The 19,143-nt window shown below is 50.1% G+C and overlaps 1 protein-coding gene across 13 annotated transcripts in view; it reads left to right on the top strand.

Annotated features, from left to right (window-relative positions):
• Positions 1 to 19,143, top strand: part of PKNOX2 (PBX/knotted 1 homeobox 2) — a 293,351-nt gene that overhangs the window by 38,806 nt on the left and 235,402 nt on the right. For 5 of the 13 annotated variants that reach the window (XM_081799175.1, XM_081799178.1, XM_081799177.1 and 2 more), the window contains exon 1: positions 12,594 to 12,678. The exons of 5 other annotated variants lie outside the window; for them this stretch is intronic. The gene's annotated coding sequence lies outside the window, so the exon portion shown is untranslated. Of the gene's footprint in view, positions 1 to 12,593; positions 12,679 to 19,143 lie in introns of those variants that run through there. 3 more of the 13 variants (XM_081799165.1, XM_081799170.1, XM_081799174.1) reach the window with 2 other exon arrangements.

Here is a 19,143-nt window from a genome sequence, read left to right as displayed (position 1 = left end):
AATTATACTTATGAGTAAAGCAGACTGGATCCTACCTGGATCTCATAATCTAGTCCTAGGAAAGATAACAATAACAGCCAAAGAAACATACTGCACTGCATAGTATAGACACCCCGTTGGGTCACTGCTGAGCTCTTGTTTCTTAGGCCTGGAGCGGGAAGGGTAAAGGAGGTCATGGGTGAGGCAGGGAGCTCTTGAGTAGATGGCCAGCACATGTGACGCCATTTCACGCCTCCACAGCATTTTGTACATGTTTCCACCTACGTTGACTTTCATCTCTTGTCATTTTGGCAAATTCTATTCTGTTCTTTAAAACTGTTCAGTAATCCCTTCCTCAGCAAAATCTTCCTGACCCACCCATCCAGCATTAGCCGCACGCTGTGCTGTGCCCCTCCCTCCCGTATATAGTCAACAGCTTCCTGAGTTGGCTAACTGCTTCAGGAGCTGAAGGCACAATGTGAGTGAGACCCTGTGAGCAGCGTGTGGGGAAGCACCAACATGAGCTGAGTCCCAGCTCGCCCACATATTACCTTTGGCCTTGGGCAAGTGAACTAACCTTTCTGAGCCTCAATCTTCTTATCTGTAAAATGAGGATAATAAAATATACCATGAAGTGTTATGGTGGATGTGCAGTGACCCGAAAGTGCCTAACAGGAGCCTCTCATTGGCACTCAAATGTTGGTTCCTTCCCTTTCTCCTTTCAAGGAGCTTCCAGTCTAAGGAGGGGAGAATGACAGGCAAATCAATAGATGCAGCGATTTGTCACAGGTGCTGTGACAAAGGATTTTGAACTACGTGCCATTCATTTAGGAGACTGCTTCTCTGTGTCTCCAGCTATACTGGGAGCCCCTTGAGAGGAGGGCCACATGATTCTGTGCCCCCACCACCAAGCACAGTGCCTGACATACACTAGCTGTTCCATACGAGTTTCAGTAAATGAAATGGGAATAGCTCCTGCCTCTATCTGATCCCGGTTTGATCACAGTTAGAGCTAATGCCCAGCATTGCCTTTTCTTTTCTTTTTTTTTTTTTAAACCCCCAGCTGTTCTTTTGTCAAAGAAGGGGAAATTATAGTTTATCAGCCATCTGGGACAAAAATCTTCTCTCTTCACTAGAGACTAATTTTTCTAAACCTTATCAAAGTTTGAGACATGAGCACCCCACCCCTCTTGGATGGTGGGAATGAGTGGACACCAGAGATGAGGGACAACTCGTCCGGTATCCCCCTGTGGGACTGGCCTCCCTCAGCCTCCTTCTCTCTGAGCATGCAGACGTGCAGACCTCCACCAGCTTATCCATCCTCTTCAAATGAGTCTGTCTCCCAAGAACCAAACATTTTCTCTCCCTGGCCCTGACTTGAAATGAAACGACTTAGCCTACAGACAGTTTTATGGTCCCTCGCCTTCCATTCCTCTTGTTGAGCCCTCACGCGGGTGAGAGCCCAGCCCAGGCTCTGATTTATACAGCTCTCCCAGGCCCCTGTTGGATTCGGAGTCTGGAACAATAAGACAGGGCTATCCATCACCCCTCTGCTCAGATCTCCCTGGACTCATTGGGAAGGAAGGAGGGGTGGGTGGCAGTGAAGACAGCCTCAGGGGTCCTGCCCAGAGAACATTTGTCACATTGATCAAATGTGCAAGACGGGAGTGGGGTAGGGGAGTGGAGGCTTTTTATCTCACCCAAGCCTACCCTGTAGACATCGGGGATAGAGTAGAGTAGGGACAGGGGTAAGAACACGCATGGGGGAGGTTTGGGAAAGGAATTTGAGCTCAGCAGTCTGACAGATGCCGCCCCCACCTGCTCCAACTCCGAGTGCAGCAACCACTGGTCCGACTATGTTTGATCATCACCAGCTTCTCCATTCTCTTTGTGCCACATGGTGCCCCAGCACCTGGCACAGTCCCTGGCATGTAGTAGGTGTGCAACAAAGATACGTTTGCTGCTTGACTAAGCCTCCCTCTCCTCCTTACTCACCTACCAGATCTCAGGGTCAAGGGCCATTCAAAGAAGTCCTTGCACACATACGCATGCTGTTTCTGTGCTTCTGTGGAGGTGTGGCTGTGCATCCTGCAGGAACATCTGTGATGAGTGTGTGTGTCCATGTATGCTGTACACATGTCCACATGGGTCCATGTATGAGTAAGAACTTTCTGAGAGTCAGGGTTCTTAAATTCCAGACTGGGTGACCCAAGGGAAACCATGACTCTGTGAAGAATTTAATTATTTATGCCTGGGGCCTGGAATAGGTGCCACTCTGCCAGGGGAAAAGGAAATGAATGGGTGGGGTAACCTCCCCAAAGACCCTCTATGCTTTTTTTTTTCTTCCTTTATTTGACAGAGAGAGAGAGAGCACAAGCAGGGGGAGCAGCAGAGGGAGAGAGAGAAGCAAGCTCCCCACTAATCAGGGAGCACAATGTGGGACTTGATCCCAGGACCCTGGGATCATGACCTGAGCCGAAGGCAGATGCTTAACCGACTGAGTCACCCAGGTGCCCCCCTTCTGTGCTTTCTGATCCTTGGTCAGCCAGAGCAGAAAGGTGGCTATTACATGGTTATCATCTGTAAACAACTTGAAATAGTCCTTGCTCCCAGGAACCCTACCCTTTGGACTTGGGGATCATTTCCTAGGAAACAAACTGTGGTGGGGGTAGGGGCCAGAGGTTTGAGATCAGGTCTCCCTCTGCCACTGTGCAGAGGGAATCCTACAATGCATCATACATACCAGCTCAGGCAGCATGCAAAGACCCCAGGGAGAGCATTTGGGTTATCAGGAAATTAGAGACTTTGTTCAAAGCCAGGAAAAGAAAATCCAATGCCCAAATCTAGGAGTTGAAGAAAAGAGAATTCAAGGGCTGTGGCGCGCCGTTGTGGCTTTGTTGTGTCTTTTGGTTTTAGTGCTGCTGAAGCAATAACACGTAATGGCCTGAGCGTTGCTGCCTCCCTGCGCCTGGGAAGTTGGATGACCTGAGGAGAAGCCAAGGGTGGCTAATGAGTCATTAAGAGTCTTTATCAAATTAGGATTATAATCCATCTCAACATGCAGAGGAAAATGTTTCAAATTATCTACTTTCTTAATTGCAACTCAAAGATTTGGCAGGAAATTATCATGAGAGATAACGTCTGGAAATTGACGGATTGTGCTGCTGTGTGCCCAAGCTTCCATGACTGCAGTAGCTGGAGAATGCATGCACACAGACTTACATGATACTTGTAGATACAAACACCCCATGCTGGTTCAGACAGACAGATACACACATGCACACAGACACACATAGCTATGTCTGAGCACAATAGATCAAGCCATCAGCATTTATTAGGCAATTCACATAGGCTGAGGTTGCTACCAAGTGCTTGGAGATTGGGAAGGTAAGACAGATATATTTAATCCTTGCCTTTAAGAAGTTCCAAATCTGGTTGGGGAGCTAATGCATACATTTTTGAAATTTAACAACATGTACAAAGCAGCATTCAAGTGCATACTACTATAGTGGAAATGTGAGCCCACAAAATTCAAAAGGATATAGGACCTGAGTGTCCTGAATTAAGTAGAGTTTCTGGAATGGATGAGTTTTGACTTGAGTGTTGACATTCCCACTGTGCATTGTGATCGCAGCCAATGGAGATGCAGGCAGAAGACATGCTGAGTCTGTCAAGAGGACCTGTGGCCAAGAAGTGACACAGCGTGTTTGCAAAATCTCCAGGGAAGGGTGGAGCTTGATGACAAACCCTGGTTTGGTTAGACAAGGCAAGCTGACTCTCATTTGCCCCATTAAGGCAGGAGAGATTTGAGCTTGACCTTACCCTTCCCCCTCCTGCCCAGTCTCAGTTTCCCTGCCTGTAGAACAGTGTGATCTGAAGACAGGGTTAGGCTTTCCTATATCTCCCTTGGTTGCTGAAAACCTGAGATCTCTGAGTTCAGGGATTGTGCTTTACTCATCTCTCTAGCCCAAGGACCTGGTAGGTGCCCGGCCAGCCTCGATGCTGGATGGGAGTCCATGAGCTCATACATTTCTTTGAGGCTATCAGTGTATGCACGCTGAATGAGTGAACCAGAGAATGGTTCCTGGAGGCAGCCTGCCTGAGTCCACATACTGTTACTTCGTGAAAGCTTCCTCCCCTTATCTCAGCCTCATGGCGACATCATGGGAATGTGATTAGGCAGTGCATCTTGAGCGCTTAGCTTGGAGTCTGGCACTGAGCAAATCATCAATACGTATTAGCTATTATTATTGTTGGTACTTTGTTTTGTTCTTCCTTGCTAAGCAAGCCATGCTCCCCATACTGGGTATGTTGGGTATCTTGTTCCTTCATTTGGTCACTCTTTCTTACCCTCCCCCTGCAATGTGGTAAGGACCGGCTTCTGCTGGCGATGTGGCCTCACCCCTTTCCAGGGTTGTTGCTTGGTTCTCTGAGCCCTGCAGTCTGGCTGCTGTAAGTCTGGCTGCCAGAATGAAGTTGGGAGCGTGGCCATGCAAAATCCTCAGCTCAGGGAAGCTTAAGAGGTTGGACAGAGCATCAGAGGCAACAAATGCTGGTAGAGTTCATCCCTGGAGACAGGGAGGAGATGGTTCAGTGTATGAGCAGAAGGAGGCAGGGCAGTCCTGTGCGAGGGGGTGATGGTGAGGTGGTAAGAACGGGAATAGAGCCAAGGGAGAGCACGGTGATGGCAGGGGTGACAACTGTGAAGGTGATGAGGTGGCTGAAGGAGATGGGGGACCGAGGGTTTAGTACAGGTCTTCAAGGAGAAGAGGTCTTTGTTTTGGAGAGAGTGGACATTTCAAAACTCCACAGAACCCTGTGGGTGGAGGAGGGGTGGTCCTAGCACCTTCCGCAGTCTGAGGGAGGAGGCGCCGAATGTCCTGCTGGCCTCCCCTCACTCCATCACCCCTCGGCCAGTCCCGCATGCTGGGAAGCAGAGTGGATTGAAGAGCTGGTGAGCCAGAGTGATACATTTATCATGTGATAAATGGTAACGATTTCAGCATCCAACATAGTTTATACCAAGACAAAAAACAAAGCCCAGAGGAGAGGCTTCAATAACAATAGAATGCAAGTCACATAGTAATTTAAAATTTTTTGGCAGTCCCATTAAAAAAGGTAAAAGGAACAGGTGAAAAGATTTTTAATAGCCTATTTTAACTTAATTCAACGTATCCAAAGTATTATCAACTCAACATCTAATACATATAAAATAATTATTAATGAAATATTTTACATTCTTTTTTTTTTTTTCACTAAGTCTTCTAAATCCATGATTACACTCATGGCATGTCTCAGTTTGATCCAGCTGCACTTCAAGTGCTTAGCTACTTGTGGCTAGTGGCCACTGTGTGCTGGTCGGCACAGGTTTATACCTTCCTTTCTCAAATTTCTGTGGCCAAACTCTTGGGATGCCATTTCCCACAAGTGGCTCTTTTTGGAAATCATCATAGCATTTTACAGTCTAAATATTCTCTTTCTCAGTATTCTTCTTTCTCAGTTTCGTCAAACTGGCTGTAATACTGCCCACCCCTTGCTAGAAACTGGAAAAAGCTGCAGAATCACTTAAAACTCTTCTCTTTCCTTTCCTGCTTCCCACAGAGCCTCTCATCTGGCGTTAGGGCTGGGTAGCTCCCTTGAGAGAGAGAAAGAGAGTGGGGGGGGGTGGGCAGTGCTTGAAGAAACTTCCAATATGTACATCACTACCATAAGAAAGATGGGGTTTTTTTGAAAGGCTTTGGGGACTATGTTATTCCCATATTAGAGAAGCTGGTTAGAGACAAGACCCAATTAATTGCCTATCATGTGCCCAGAGGACGGGTTGCATTCCCCATGTTCCAGAGGGTGGGAGTGAAATGGGGAAGCAGAAAGGCTCTCTCAGGGTCAAAAAAAGTGAATCAGATATGGGCAAGGAGACTAGACAGCCCAACTACCAGCTCAGAGCAGAATCCTGGAGCCCCACCTTTCAGGAGATGCATTTTCACATTGTGCAGGCCCCCCAGCCCGTCTCTAAGAGGTGTGCCCTGATGCATTTCATCAGGAACAGAATCTTCCTCGCTTGGTCGTACCCGCCCCCCCCCCCCATACCACAGTTCCTCAAGGTTTCAGGGTCAGGAAGGAGGCCTTAGGAGAAGAGTAAGCACCCCCTTCCTCCCTTTCCTTGCTCCCATTATCTGTGTTTCCAGCCCTCAGAGCCTGTCACAGCATTCTCAGTAAACAATATCTCCCTTCCTCAGGCCAATTAAATAAGCACTATAATAAAGGCGCAGGCAAGTGCTGCCGAGGCCCTGGGTAAGGGCTATTAAATCTAATGGCTCCATTTGTTAGAGGGCCTCCCATGTGCCGGGGACTGTGCTGAGCTCTGCCTTCATTATTTTATCTAATCTCCATGGGCTCGTGAGCTGGATACTATTATCATCCTCATTTCATAAAGGCAGAAGCTGAGACTTGGAGAGTCTCCGTGACTTCCCAGAAACGTGGCTATCTTGTGACAGGGTAGAGATTCGAGCCAGGTCCGTGTGACTCCAAAGCTGGTGTTCTGTGCCGGGGGCTGGGGGTGGGGGTCAAAGAAGTTTTGAAAAGAGGTGGTGTTTCAGCTAAGTCTTAACAGCCCATGGGATTTGGGTGGATAGGGAGAGAAGGAATTAAAAGTCAAGGCTGATGTGCTATGGTGAGTGCTGTGAATTGTGCAAGACTGTTGAATCACAGATCTGTACCTCTGAAACAAATAATGCAATATATGTTAAGAAAAAAAAAAAGAAGAAGATAGCAGGAGGGGAAGAATGAAGGGAGGGAAAATCGGAGGGGGAGACGAACTATGAGAGATGATGGACTCTGAAAAACAAACTGAGGGTTCTAGAGGGGAGGGGGGTGGGAGGATGGGTTAGCCTGGTGATGGGTATTAAAGAGGGCACGTTCTGCATGGAGCACTGGGTGTTATGCACAAACAATGAATCATGGAACACTGCATCAAAAACTAATGATGTAATGTATGGTGATTAACATTACAATAAAATAATTAGAAAAAAAAAGTCAAGGCTGAGAGAAGAGCGTGAGCAAGTGCAGGGAGGGCTGGAGAGCACCGATTGTCCTGGCCTTCATGAGGGCTGGCTGGCATGGAAGTGTCCAAAGCTCTCCATTGCAGAGGGGGTTTTTCTTTTTAATTAATAAGCTTTATTTTTTTAGAGCAATTTTTGGTTCACAGCAAAATGAACAGAAAGTACAGAGATTTCCCATGTACTTCCTGTCCCCCTTTCCCTGCACCATGCACAGCCTCCCCCACTATCCCCCACCAGTGCGGGATATTTTTTATAATGGACAAACCTATATTGACTCATCATTACCCATAGTTCATAGTTTACATGAGGGTTCACTCCTGGTGCTGTACATCCTGTGGATTTGGACAAATGTACAAGGACATGTATCCACCATTATAGTATCATACAGAGTACTTCACTGCCCTACAAACCTTCTGTGCTCTGCCTTTTCACCCCTCCCCTGCCCCACACCCTGGCAACCACTGATCCTTTTACTGTCTCCATGGTTTTGCTTTTTATGGAATGTCACATAGTTGGAATCATACATTATATAGCCTTTCCACATTGACTTCTTTCACTGAGTGATATGCATTTAAAGTTCCACCATGTCTTCTCATGGCTTAGTCGCTCATTTCTTTTTAGTGCTGAATAATATTCCATTGTCTGAAAGTACCATAGTTTATTTATCCATTCACCTACTGAAGGACATCCTGGTTGCTTCCAAGATATGGTAATTATGAATAAAGCTGCTGTAAACATCTGTGTGTAGGTTTTTGTGTGGGCTTTATAAGTTTTAAATTCATTTGGGTGACTACTAAGGAGTACAATTGCTGGATCATATGGTAAGAGTATGCTAAGTTTTATAAGAAACTGCTACAATGTCTTCCAAAGTAGCTATATCATTTTGTATTCCCGCCAGCAATGAATGAGAATTTCTGCTGCTCCACGTTGTCACCAACATTTGGTGTTGTCGGTGTTTTGGATTTTGACCATTCTAATAAGCGGTATGATACCTTATTGCTTTATTTTGTAATTCCCTAATGACAAATGATGCTGAGCATCTTTTTATATGCTTACTTGCTGTCTCTATGTCTTTGGTGAGTTGTCTGTTCAGATCTTTTGCCCATTTTTTAATTGGGTTGTTCATTTATTTAATGTTGAATTTTACGAGTTCTTTATATATTTTTTTTGATAACAGCCTTTATCAGATGTGTCTTGTAAATATTTTTTCCCATTCTGCAATTGTCTTCTCATTCTTTTCATGCAGCAGCTTTTAAAACAGATTCCTAGGCCCTTATCCAGATCAACTTTCTCCAGGAATGGAACCAGGAACCCAGAACTATAAAGAAGTTCCACAAAGGTTCTTAGGCAGGAAGTCCGTGGACTAACACTAGGAACCACTGATGGTGGTGTTGGGGAGGTGTAGTCAGGGATACAGGAGATTAGCCTGAAAGATAGATCAGGGCTGGATAAGGAGGTAGAACTTGAATGCCATGCTAAGGAATGTGGCATTCAAGTCCCTTCTTTTTATTTTAAGTCCCAATAAACATTTTAGGCTAAATCTTTTTTTTTTTTTCCTAAAGATTTTATTTATTTGACACAGAGAGAGAGAGCACAAGCAGGAGGAAAGGCAGAGGCAGAGGGAGAAGCAGGCTCTCCACTGAGCAAGGTCCCGATGCGGGGCTTGATCCCAGGACCCAGAGATCATGACCTGAGCTGAAGGCAGACGCTTAACCCACTGAGCCACCCAGGCACCACTTGTTTAGGCTAAATCTTATAGGAGATGGTTTCTTGAGGGGACACCAAGGTGTGATCCAACCTTTGTTTTAGGAAGAACACTCTGGTGATAGTATATAGGAAGTATTGGGGATATTGGTGTCATTAGACCCAGTTAGGGAATCATCAAAATATTCATATTCCAGGTGACTGGTTTTAAGTCCCTCAGCTGGGCTGGGGCAATGATGGAGAAAAAAGTTCCATTCAGGGGCGCCTGGTTGGCTCAGTTGGTTAAGCAACTGCCTTCGGCTCAGGTCATGATCCTGGAGTCCCAGGATCGAGTCCCGCATCGGGCTCCCTGCTCAGCGAGGGGTCTCCTTCTCCCTCTCCCGTTCCCCCCTCTTGTGCTCTGTCTTTAAAATAAATAAATAAAATCTTTAAAAAAAAAAAGTTCCATTCAATTCAACTCAACAAGTATTTCTTTAATGTTTTCAGGACTAAGCACTATACCAAGGTTCTAAGGATTCTAAGATGAAATAGATATTGTCCCCATCCTCAGAGAACTCACAATCAAGATTCACCAAAATAATTAAGTTGAGAATAGAGGGAACTGGTGTGTGGAACTAAATTTTGTCTCCCCCCCCCGCCCCCGCACCCACACACAAATTCACATGTTGAAGCTCTTACTCCCAACATGACTGTGTTTGGAGATAGGGGCTTTAAGGAGGTAATGAAAGTTACATGAAGTCAGAAGAGGGGGTCCCTAATCCAGTAGGAATGGTGCCCTTATAAGAAGAGAAAGACATCAGAAATTGCGCTCTCCCTCTGGTACACACAGAGGAAAGGCCATGTAAGGACACAGCAAGAAAGTCCCATCGCAAGCCAGGAGGAGAGGTCTCACCAGGAACCAATCCTCCTGGCACCTTGATCTTGGACTTCCAGTTTCCAGAACTGTGAGAAAATAAACGTCTGTTGTTCAGGCCACCTGCCCTGTGGTACTTTGTTACGGTGGCCTGAGCAGACTAATACAGACAAGTTTAAATTTTATTCACAGGCTGATAATGACAGGACTCAGTTAGGCCATTGATTGTAGATGTCCACAGCTCAGAGGGGACAATCTGGGCTGGTATGAATTGCTTATCCTAAAGACAAATCAGGTGCAGACAGAGTGAGAAAAGGGCCCAGAACCGAGCCATAGGAACAGCAACATTTAAGAGTGATGACTGGGATTGGGAGGAGCTCCTGTTTGCTCACAATGTTGATGTGTTGGTGACTTACATGACATGTGTGCCCCTCTCCACCCTCTTCATCCTCAGAAGGATGATGGGGGAGAGACTGTAGAGTATGTGAAGTGCATTCTATAGACTTAATTTCTGCTCTGTCCCTTCTCTACTCGCTGCCAGAGCCAACATTTAGATATGGAACTCCTGGAATTTGACATGTTGTTGATTCATGTGTTCAGTAAGTATTCACTAGCTTGTGTCGTCTGTCGGATTCTTGTATTATTATCATTTAATGTTTTATGTAGTGGTGCTTTGCCTTCTTCAGCTAGAACGAAAGCTCCTTGAGGACAGGAACTGTAACTTGAACTTCTTTGCTTCTGCTCTTTATCCTCAGCTGGGGCACACAGCTGAGCTTCCAGTGGGTGCAGGACAAATGTTTGCTTTGAATGATTATGGGAACGATGGTTACATTTAGGTAATCATTTTTTAAGCCTTTGCAAATTACAAATGTAGTTAAAGCCAGATACATTTATTTTAAATTACAATGTACAGTTTAAGGCATCAAAAGGGTATTAGTAGGAATCACGGTATTTTAAAAGACTCCAAAAATTAATAGCTCATGGCAATGGATCTCCTGTATCAAGAAAGAGTTGGGCACAGAACTAGATTTAAAAAATGAGGGGTGTGACAAGTGTGAATCAGTGATGCATGGCTGTTGCCTGCAGTACTATTTATGGCTCACTGACACCTCTCTGATGGGGTTAAGTATTTACGGTCAGCCTGATTCTCCCCTCTGACTCTGCAGGCTACAGCAACTCACTGGGCGCCCCAAGAGAAAGAGAGAAAACCTTCCCTCCAGGGCTCCCAGGCAGGGGCAAATGGATCTCCCCTCCCCCTCCTGTATCTGAAGAGGGCTTCCCTCTGAGAGTTTATGGCAGCCTGACCTCCAGCCTCTGGGTTGGAGAATCGAGAGCCGCTTCTGTACTACATAAAAAGGGCAAGTGCATTCATTATTATTATATTATTATACAATGTATAATATATAATAGCAATTATGCTGTCAGCAGCCAGAGTCTCTGACCACAGATCAGAGGCTGGGGTGACATAAATCCACCTAGTGAAGTCTTTGGAGGTTCCACATGAAGGTGAGAGGATTCAACTCCATCTATAAAAGGGGCTCTCAGTGAAGACTTTCTTCCACAAGGAACTTTGGAGTTTGAATCTGGGAGGGACTGGGGAGATCTGGACAAAGAGTATTTAGTGTATCTGGGATATGATGCAGAAAAGGTCTCAACCGCCTCTTCTGAGCCCTGGAATGCTAATAGCTCTCATCCTGGCTCACGATGGAGGCAGATGAGGAGTGACCCAGAGGCCTGCCAAGAGTGAAGGGGGAGCCTTCAACTTCTTGGGTCAGATTCTTTACTGAAAACCTGGCCTGCTTGGGTTTCACTTTCTGCTTTCCTTGCTTACATCAGTGTCTTTGTCTAGGCTTTATCCAGGCCCCCTGCCTGCTCTGGGGTCAGAGGATCAATCGCTGCCTGACTGTGGCTGAACCGGCTCCTCTATGGGGAGCAAGGAGCAAAAGTCAAGGGGTTCTCTTTTCCCTTTATGCAGAGGGCCATGTGCTAAGTTGTGGAAGCAAGCAAGCCTGCATCTGTAGGTGGCTGGGTGCCTATGCCTGGCACTTAGTAGGACTGTAATCTTTTTGGAATGAAAGAAAGCACATGTATGACAATGCAAGCTTGCACTGGTCTTCTTAGAGGGCGCCAGTGTGAATTTCTTCCGTGAAGTAGAAGGAAGCCACCCTAGCCGGCCCAGGCTGAAACAGCCCAGCTGGTCACTCCCTTTATATTACACCACCCCGACCCTCAGAACTCTGGGACTTTTTAGAATGAAAATAGCAATGGCTTAGAATAGGCTTGCCAGGCATTTGCAAAGAAGTGATTTACTAACAAGGCCTCTACACCCTTTTATCTCTCCCTCTGCCCCACCCCGTTACAGTCTCCCCCTCGGTGAGCCAAACGCCCCAGGAAGCCCACAGCAGAAAAAGCTCTTGAGAATAGGAATAACTAACCAGAGTGTCATCTGAGCACCTTTTCTGGGGCCAGGGTAATGAGAATTATTCAAATGCAATCATAAAAATGAGGCCATCAGGCAGGAATGGGGTGGGGGTGCGGGGGGAGGAGTGGTGGTGGAGGGAAGGATTCCTCTCCAGCTTTAAGTTTCATGATTTCGGGGGAGTTCTCTCGGGGTGCACGGAAAATTCCCTCTCCTCGCCATCCCCTGAGCCCAGGAGGTCGTGCCAGTTGGCCTCGGTGGTTTGCAGAGAGGACGCGGCGTGGGGGGTGGGGGGGCGGGGGCGGGGGCAGTGTCCCCAGTCCGGAGGGCGTCCGCCGCGTCCCTCGGCCAGCGGCGGGCTAGCAGTGCGCGGCTTCCTCTCCAGCGCCGTTCGGCCTCCCGCCAGCAGGAGCGGGCCCGCGCCGACGTCTCCGAAAAGCCTCCAGTAGAGGGAGACACTCCAGCTGCGGCTCCGACTTGGAAGCGCCGGGCCGGGAGTGGGTGGGGGCGAGGGGGGTGGGGAGAGAGGGGGGAGTGGGGCGAGGGGAGGTGGGGGGGGGGGGGCTCCGGGGGGCGGGTCCCTGTGCCGCTGACGTCCCGAGCAGTGCTGGGAAGTATAGGCTGTGTTGTCACGCCGGTGTCAGTCTGATGAAGATTGGCATCAGGTAAGCTGTCATTCATTTCCATGTCAGAGACGCTTTTGCAGGCGGCGGCGGCGGCGCGACGGCGGCTGCTGCTGCTGCGGGCGGCTGCCTCAGAGCGCGTGTGTTTTATTCCAGTCCCCAAGCCAGAGTATTATTCATTGCGACAGGGCAAGGAGGAGAGAGGAAGAGAGGGAGGCAGCAGGGAGGAGAGAGAGGGAGGCAGCAGGGAGGAGGGAGGCAGGGAGCAGAGAGGGACGGCGGGAGCGTGCAGAGAGAAGCTGGGGAAGCGCCGGGAGAGCGCGGAGCGAAGCAGCGCAAGCGGCGCCGAGGCCCGGGAAGGAGGCGGCCGGAGCCGTGCGGCCCGCCCGAGCCCCGGCCCGGCCCGGCCCGCGCGCAGCCCAGCCGCCGCCGCCGCCTCCTCGCCCCGCTCGGGCCCATGGCCGGGCGCGCATTGTCCGCGGGTGCGAGGAGAGGGGCTGCGGACTCGGACAGCCGCGGGCCCGAGACACCGTGGCGGGCGGGCGGGCGGGGAGCCGTGCGCCGCGAGAGCCGGGGGGCCAGAGAGTAGGGACCGGCGCGCGGGCCGGAGCCCGGGGACAGGCAGCTCGGGGCTGGGCGCTCCGCGGGCGAGGCTGGGAACCGCGGGCCGGCTCCACGTTCGCCTGCTCCCGGCTTCGGGCGCCCTTTGGGCCGGCGCTTGGTCGGCGCCACCGGCCGGGAGCTGCCTTACGCGCGGCTGCGAGCGGGAGCAGCCCCAGCCTCGGGCCGTGTGACCGGAGTGGAGGAGCCGCGGCCGCGCGTCCCGCCCGGCCTGGGGAAACAGGGCGAGTGGGGTTTTGCCCGCGGATCGGTGGGGACGGCGCAACTCGAGCTGTGGTTCAGGGCAATCAGGCTCCCAGGGGCCACGCTCAGGGACCCTCGCCTCTGGAGGAGCGATTTGTAGGGTAACTGGCTTTCGGCGGATCGTTGGGAGTCTTTGGCGAGGTCGGGGAGGCGTAGGGGCCCAGGGCGAGGTTTGGGAATAAGGAGCCCTCCTGGCCTGAGAACTAGGACACGAGTTCGTAAAAGGGGGGACGGAAAGCGCCCAACAGCCGTGAGCTGAGGGGGATGGGGCAGAGTCCCGAGTCTGCCGCGCAAAGTTTGCGTTTCTTTCGGGTTGGGCGAGCGGGGTTCTCCTGACTCCCGAACCCGAGGAAGAAACGAGCGAAGCGGGCAATTCTTTCCGGGGGCTCTGGGCGAGAGAGACCGAGGTTCCTGAGCGGTGGGGACACGGGCTAGGAATGGCAGTGGGGCGGGGGGTGGCCGGTGGTGGTGCAGCAGCCCTGAATCAGGGCTGGGCTTCAGGGCCACGCTAGAGTTGGGTTGTAGGATTCAGGCTGTTTTCAGAAGCGGGACTGAAGAGGGGCTGCTGAGTAGCTTAGGGATCGGATCTACACCCCCGGCCAGAGCAGGGGGCTGGAGGTAGGAGTTGGGGGCCTGGGCTTACATCTGAGGCTGGACTCGGCGGAACTGGTGGCGTTTTTAGTATTTTGCCACGGGATCACGGCTTTTTATTGGGATGAGGCTATTGAAATTTGGGGGAGGGTCGCGCGAGCGGGTCCCCATGTTCCGTGGGTGGAAAAACGTTTAGGCAGGCGATGAAAGTAGTTGATCCGGGCCATGGCAGGCGAGCCCCGAATTTCTGCTGCTTCTCCCCGAAAGCGGATCTGGAGCAGAGGACTTCAGGCGCGCAGGACCCGGTCCTAGGAGAAAGATTCCTGGAAGCGGACAAATCGAAGGGACGTTCTGGGTGAAGCGACAGGGCAGCCTCACAGGGCTCGAAGTGGATCCGAGGACCGACCCTGGCGGCTCTGCGGGTTCTGGAAGCCACTTGGGGGGCTGCGGGCGCAGAGCGGCGGGCGGGTGCGGGTGGCCCGCAGGGACCGCGGCCTGCGCGGGGGGCGCTAGCTGCGAGGTGCCGCATCGCGCCCGGGGAGTCCGGGCTGCGGCCGAGGGCAAGGCGGGCTCGAAATCCGGCGTCCTGGCCGGAGCCGCGGGCTCTAGACCCGCAGGCGCTGCCGGTGCTTCCTTCCCCCCCGCACAGCGGGGAAGCCCACACGCCGGGCGGCCTGTGTGTTCAGCCTGGGAAACGGGGGCGCTCTGGGTCTTCTGCCCTCACCCCACTTGCCTCGGGGACTTCTCCAGCGTGTTGACTTTTCGGTTATCGAGTGCTCTCCAACTGGTGGAAGCCAAAAGCTTCACATTTTAGGCAGATCTAGGCGACCCTCCCCTCCCCAAAGCTGAGGAAATGATGGTATTCAAACACACGATATATTACGCAAAGCCCTAGCCCCTAGCCCTCTCGCTTACCCTGCCATTCCGGCCTTCCAGAGGCCTCAGGGCCTTAGGGAGAGGGAAGGGGGCCTCCTCCTGTCTCTGGACTCGTGATCTCCCATTCGAGCTGCACCCGGCAACCCCACTCTATACCCGCATGGCTCAGGCCTAGCTCGGGCGGTGGGAGAGAAGTCCGAACCGGGGAGGGAGGTTATCCCTCTGGCCAACTAGGGAAGCGAAGTGTGTAAGGGGCTGTGCGAAAGGAAGATCCGAAATGTCCTTTTTGCAGTCTTGAGCCCACAGTCCCAGCCTTCCGCACCCCTCGCTCAGGCAGCCAGACGGCGCTGCGGGGACTCAGAAGACGCGGGACCCACGAGTGGCCGCAGCGGCCTCGGGCCTCGGGCCTCGCGACTGCCCCGCGGGCAGCGAAGCTCCGAGGCTGTTTTTTTTTTTTTTTTTTTTTTTGCAGGCCTGGAATTCGTGAGCTCTCCCGCCGGGAGCCAGAGGGCGGGAGGGAGCCATGACCCCACTGAGACTCCCCAGTCACCGCCTCCCCTTTGTGAGCGCGAAAGGCATGAAAGCCCAGAGAAAGAGAAGCTGCTCAGAATAAGGGGCAGGGGGTTACTGGAGGGAGATGGGCCCGGCCAGTGCTCACAGTAAAATGCCTCGTGCAAATTGCACTGAAGTGTACCCAACTTGAGACTGGCTGTTTTATGATCCTTTCTGGGAGTTTACTGCTCCATGCTTTTAAGTCTATAGATTGCTTTAAGTTAATGAAAGTGCTGCTTTCAAAAGGGGCTTTTATTGTGCGGCAGTGGCTGGGGTCCCCTTTACTCTTCCAAAATGGGCCTGTTTAAAAAGAGGGAGGCTCCTGGAGTTCCCACGTGGACAGAGCTTGGGGAAGGGTGCCATGTGACAATGAGGATTAAGAAAAAATCAATGTCCCAAGTAATTCAGAAAGACGAGTTTACTTCTTTTCCCAGTGCAGGGTCACCTGTGCCTTCTGATACTGCCTTTTGGACTTCCACTGAGCCTGACTTTAAGTGCTGCCTGGTGCCTCCCCCTTACACCCTGTCTCAACACTGCTTTATGTAGGCCTGACCCTGTTCAATTAAACTCAAACTGGATTTCAGGATTTCAACTGGCTGCCAATTCAAACTGCAACTAAAATATTTACTTGGGGCCCGGGGTGGGGGGGCGAGGGGGGGCTTTGCCTTGCATTTAGTAAGACAAATGTGTTAAAATGTCAGGGAGAAAGGCTGGGAACCTTGAGAAGAAACATGGAAGGCTATTTTTCAGCGCTTTCCCCTTTTTCAATCTATTTGGCACAAAAGGTGAGAGGACAAGGTTTTTGACTAGGTCCTAACACAGAAACTGCAGTGGGGCTGGGCTGTGGCTTTGACCACATGTCATAACCATTTAAACTGTGGTTAGTTGTTCAAAGCTCAAAGCTTCTCCAAGCTGGGTTTCATTAACTCTACACCAGTTGCCTGGAAGTTCAGTAGCAATAAATTGTATAAACACATTTGAAGTAAGTTAGTGATGAAATAAGGAGAATTACTGTCTTGTGAGTGGAGAATCCTGAATTCATGGAGTTTTAACTTAACTGGAAACATACCTCCTCTCCCTTGGCCTTGATGTTTATGGGTGCACCAAAGTGTGTGTTAAATTTCTGTCTGCCATGTCCATCTTCAGCCTGGGACTGTAACTCATTAGGGACCAAGGCATGCCTAGAAAGCAAAAAGGCTGGCTTTTTAAAGCGGGCTCTATTAGCCTGGTTTAGAAACCAAACCAAACCCATCAACCTGACTTCCTTACCCTGGGTGAATGCAACATAAACAGCAGCAGAGCAGGCCAAATTAGATTTTTAAACGTTAGCGGCTTAATAATACTGTGTTGTTAGCAATTGAATTTGTTTTTATTAAAGAAACAACCTATAAAATTTATAGGCTTCCAACATGTTGCAAGATTTCCTTGCTGTTTATTTAGTGCCCCCCCCCGAAATTCTATCTCCAATTTCAGACTTTTGTTCCTGATTTGTTTAATTTAAAGCACATTTTCTAAATTAGTTCAAGGAAGGTGAGAAATGCTGTTATAAGTTTTCCTTTTTCCTATGCTGTGTGGCACAAGGACTGTGATGCTGTAAGATATATATAAATGTGTGATGTAATTGCTGGAGGTGACGGCATGTGAAGCCAAGTGTCTGGATCAAACAAAATACAGATCAGAGTATGGAGAGGGCGAAGCGATGCCACGGAGGAAAAGCAGAGGAAGTTATACGGAAAATGAAATCATCGTGAGCCACCGTCAGCCTTGGTTCTAGCCAATACACCATGCTTTGTATAAAAACACTTCACATGCGATCTGTGACTTACTGAAGATTGAATATATTGAGAAGCAGAATTTAGAGGGAGTAACTGCCCTGGCTGGGCTCTGGTCAGGATGCATGGCCGGGCTTGTTGCGATGGGGATCTGCTAATTTAATTAAATCTAATACCTGGTGGGAAAGGGAGGAAGGAGATAATCAAGGTTGGCAGGTCAGCATGCTGAGCTAGTGTTTAAGCTGAAACTGGGGGGCCTGGTGGTTTTATGCTCTGTTACTGTCTGGCTACATGACTCCAGCGGGTCACCTAGCTTCTGGATCTCGGTTTCTTCATCTGTGAAGTGGAATGTATCGAACGAGTCCCTCATTAGGCTACCGAGGGGCGAATCTTGCATGACTCCCTGACTCTTGCTCTGGGTGCGCTCTAAATAATAAAGGAAACGAAGAGAGGCTTCTGAGCAGCAGAGTCACATTCTTCCCTGTGTTTTTTTCCCTGCCTGATCCAGAGCCTTTCTTTCCCCACAACTCCCAAGAGTTCTGAGACTGGGGGCGAAGGGGCTGAAGGCCTGCCTTTCTTTATATCCTGGAATTTGAAAACCCCATTGCGATCCCCAAATCCCCCTGCACTTTATCAGGAGGGGCAGTTAAGTTGGGGGAACCAGCGGTGCTTCTCCCCGGTGGTGCCACCAGGAAGAGCTTCCAAGCATCCGATAAACGCAGAATCTGACTTATCAGAAATTCAGCCCCTTCCCTTTGTGCCAGCGGAAAGAAGAGGCCTGAGCCTGGACTGGTGTGTGACATCTGGTCGGGCTGGGGGGATGGGCACTGGTCCGGAGCTAGCCGCAGCTTGAACCTCACTTAGCAGTCTCCATGCTAGCAGATCAAAGCAGGTTCTGGGCCAGAAGGCCCAAGAAGTTATACCCGGCACTTACACAAAAGTGTATCAGCACTTGGAGTCTCCTCCTGTTCCCATGCCTGGTATTTCAGTGCTAGCCCTGATACTGGAGATGTGGCTCCAGTGGAATGCTTGCCTTTAATTCTCCCTCGTCCATGGGGACGTCTTGGGGGTAATTTTTTCCTCCACATATCCTCCTCCAGCGGTCTTGAGCAACATCTTAGTCTCTGTTCTGATCGGGGGTGAGAGTGGGGAGATGCAGGGTGGAGGTAGAAGGAGCAACGGTTTTGCTAAGGGAATGCATACGAGTTGGAAGGTACATTCCTTCTCCCAGAGCTTTTTCTCCTTCCAGATCCCCCAGGAGTGAGGGAGAAGCAAGCCCTCCGGCAGCTTGGGAAGAACTCTCTGCTGCAAATGTGCTGTCTTCAGGGGGATCTGCTGTTTGGCTTGGATGCCTCACTGCAGGCCCTGCCTGACTGGGTTTCTAATTACAAGAAGGCCATTTCTACTAAGACCTATCTCACTAAAAACACATCCCTGTGTGTAATAAGAAACCCTAAACCAGGCAGGATATTTTAAAACTGAAGCAACGAAGATTAGATTAAGTCTCCACCAAACAGCTTCGTTCTCATATTATTTTTGGCTGGAATGTGGAGAAAAGCAGCTGGCCCTGGGGCCTGGAGCAGGATCTTTTGGGGGTTCGGATGGGGCTGGAGTGGGTGGTGGAACTGGTAGTTTCTCTGCTTAATAGGAATGTGGCCAATTTCAGTACAGCTCAGGCAAGGTGGCAGAGGCACCCAGTGTGGATGAGGGAGCCCTCCCGGGGTTGGCAGAGGCCAGATCCACCTGGGCCAGAGAGTGGCCTCAGAATCAGCAGATCACAGAGCACCGAGAACACTTTTAAATCCCCCCGCCTCATTAAGATCTAGTCTTTTGTGTTCAGCTCATGCTTCCA

Source organism: Leptonychotes weddellii, chromosome 11, assembly GCF_054177405.1.
Source record: "Leptonychotes weddellii isolate Sample4059 chromosome 11, ASM5417740v2, whole genome shotgun sequence".
Taxonomy (NCBI): domain Eukaryota; kingdom Metazoa; phylum Chordata; class Mammalia; order Carnivora; family Phocidae; genus Leptonychotes; species Leptonychotes weddellii.
Note: the sequence above shows the minus strand (reverse complement) of the source record. Positions and strands in the feature narration are given on the sequence as shown.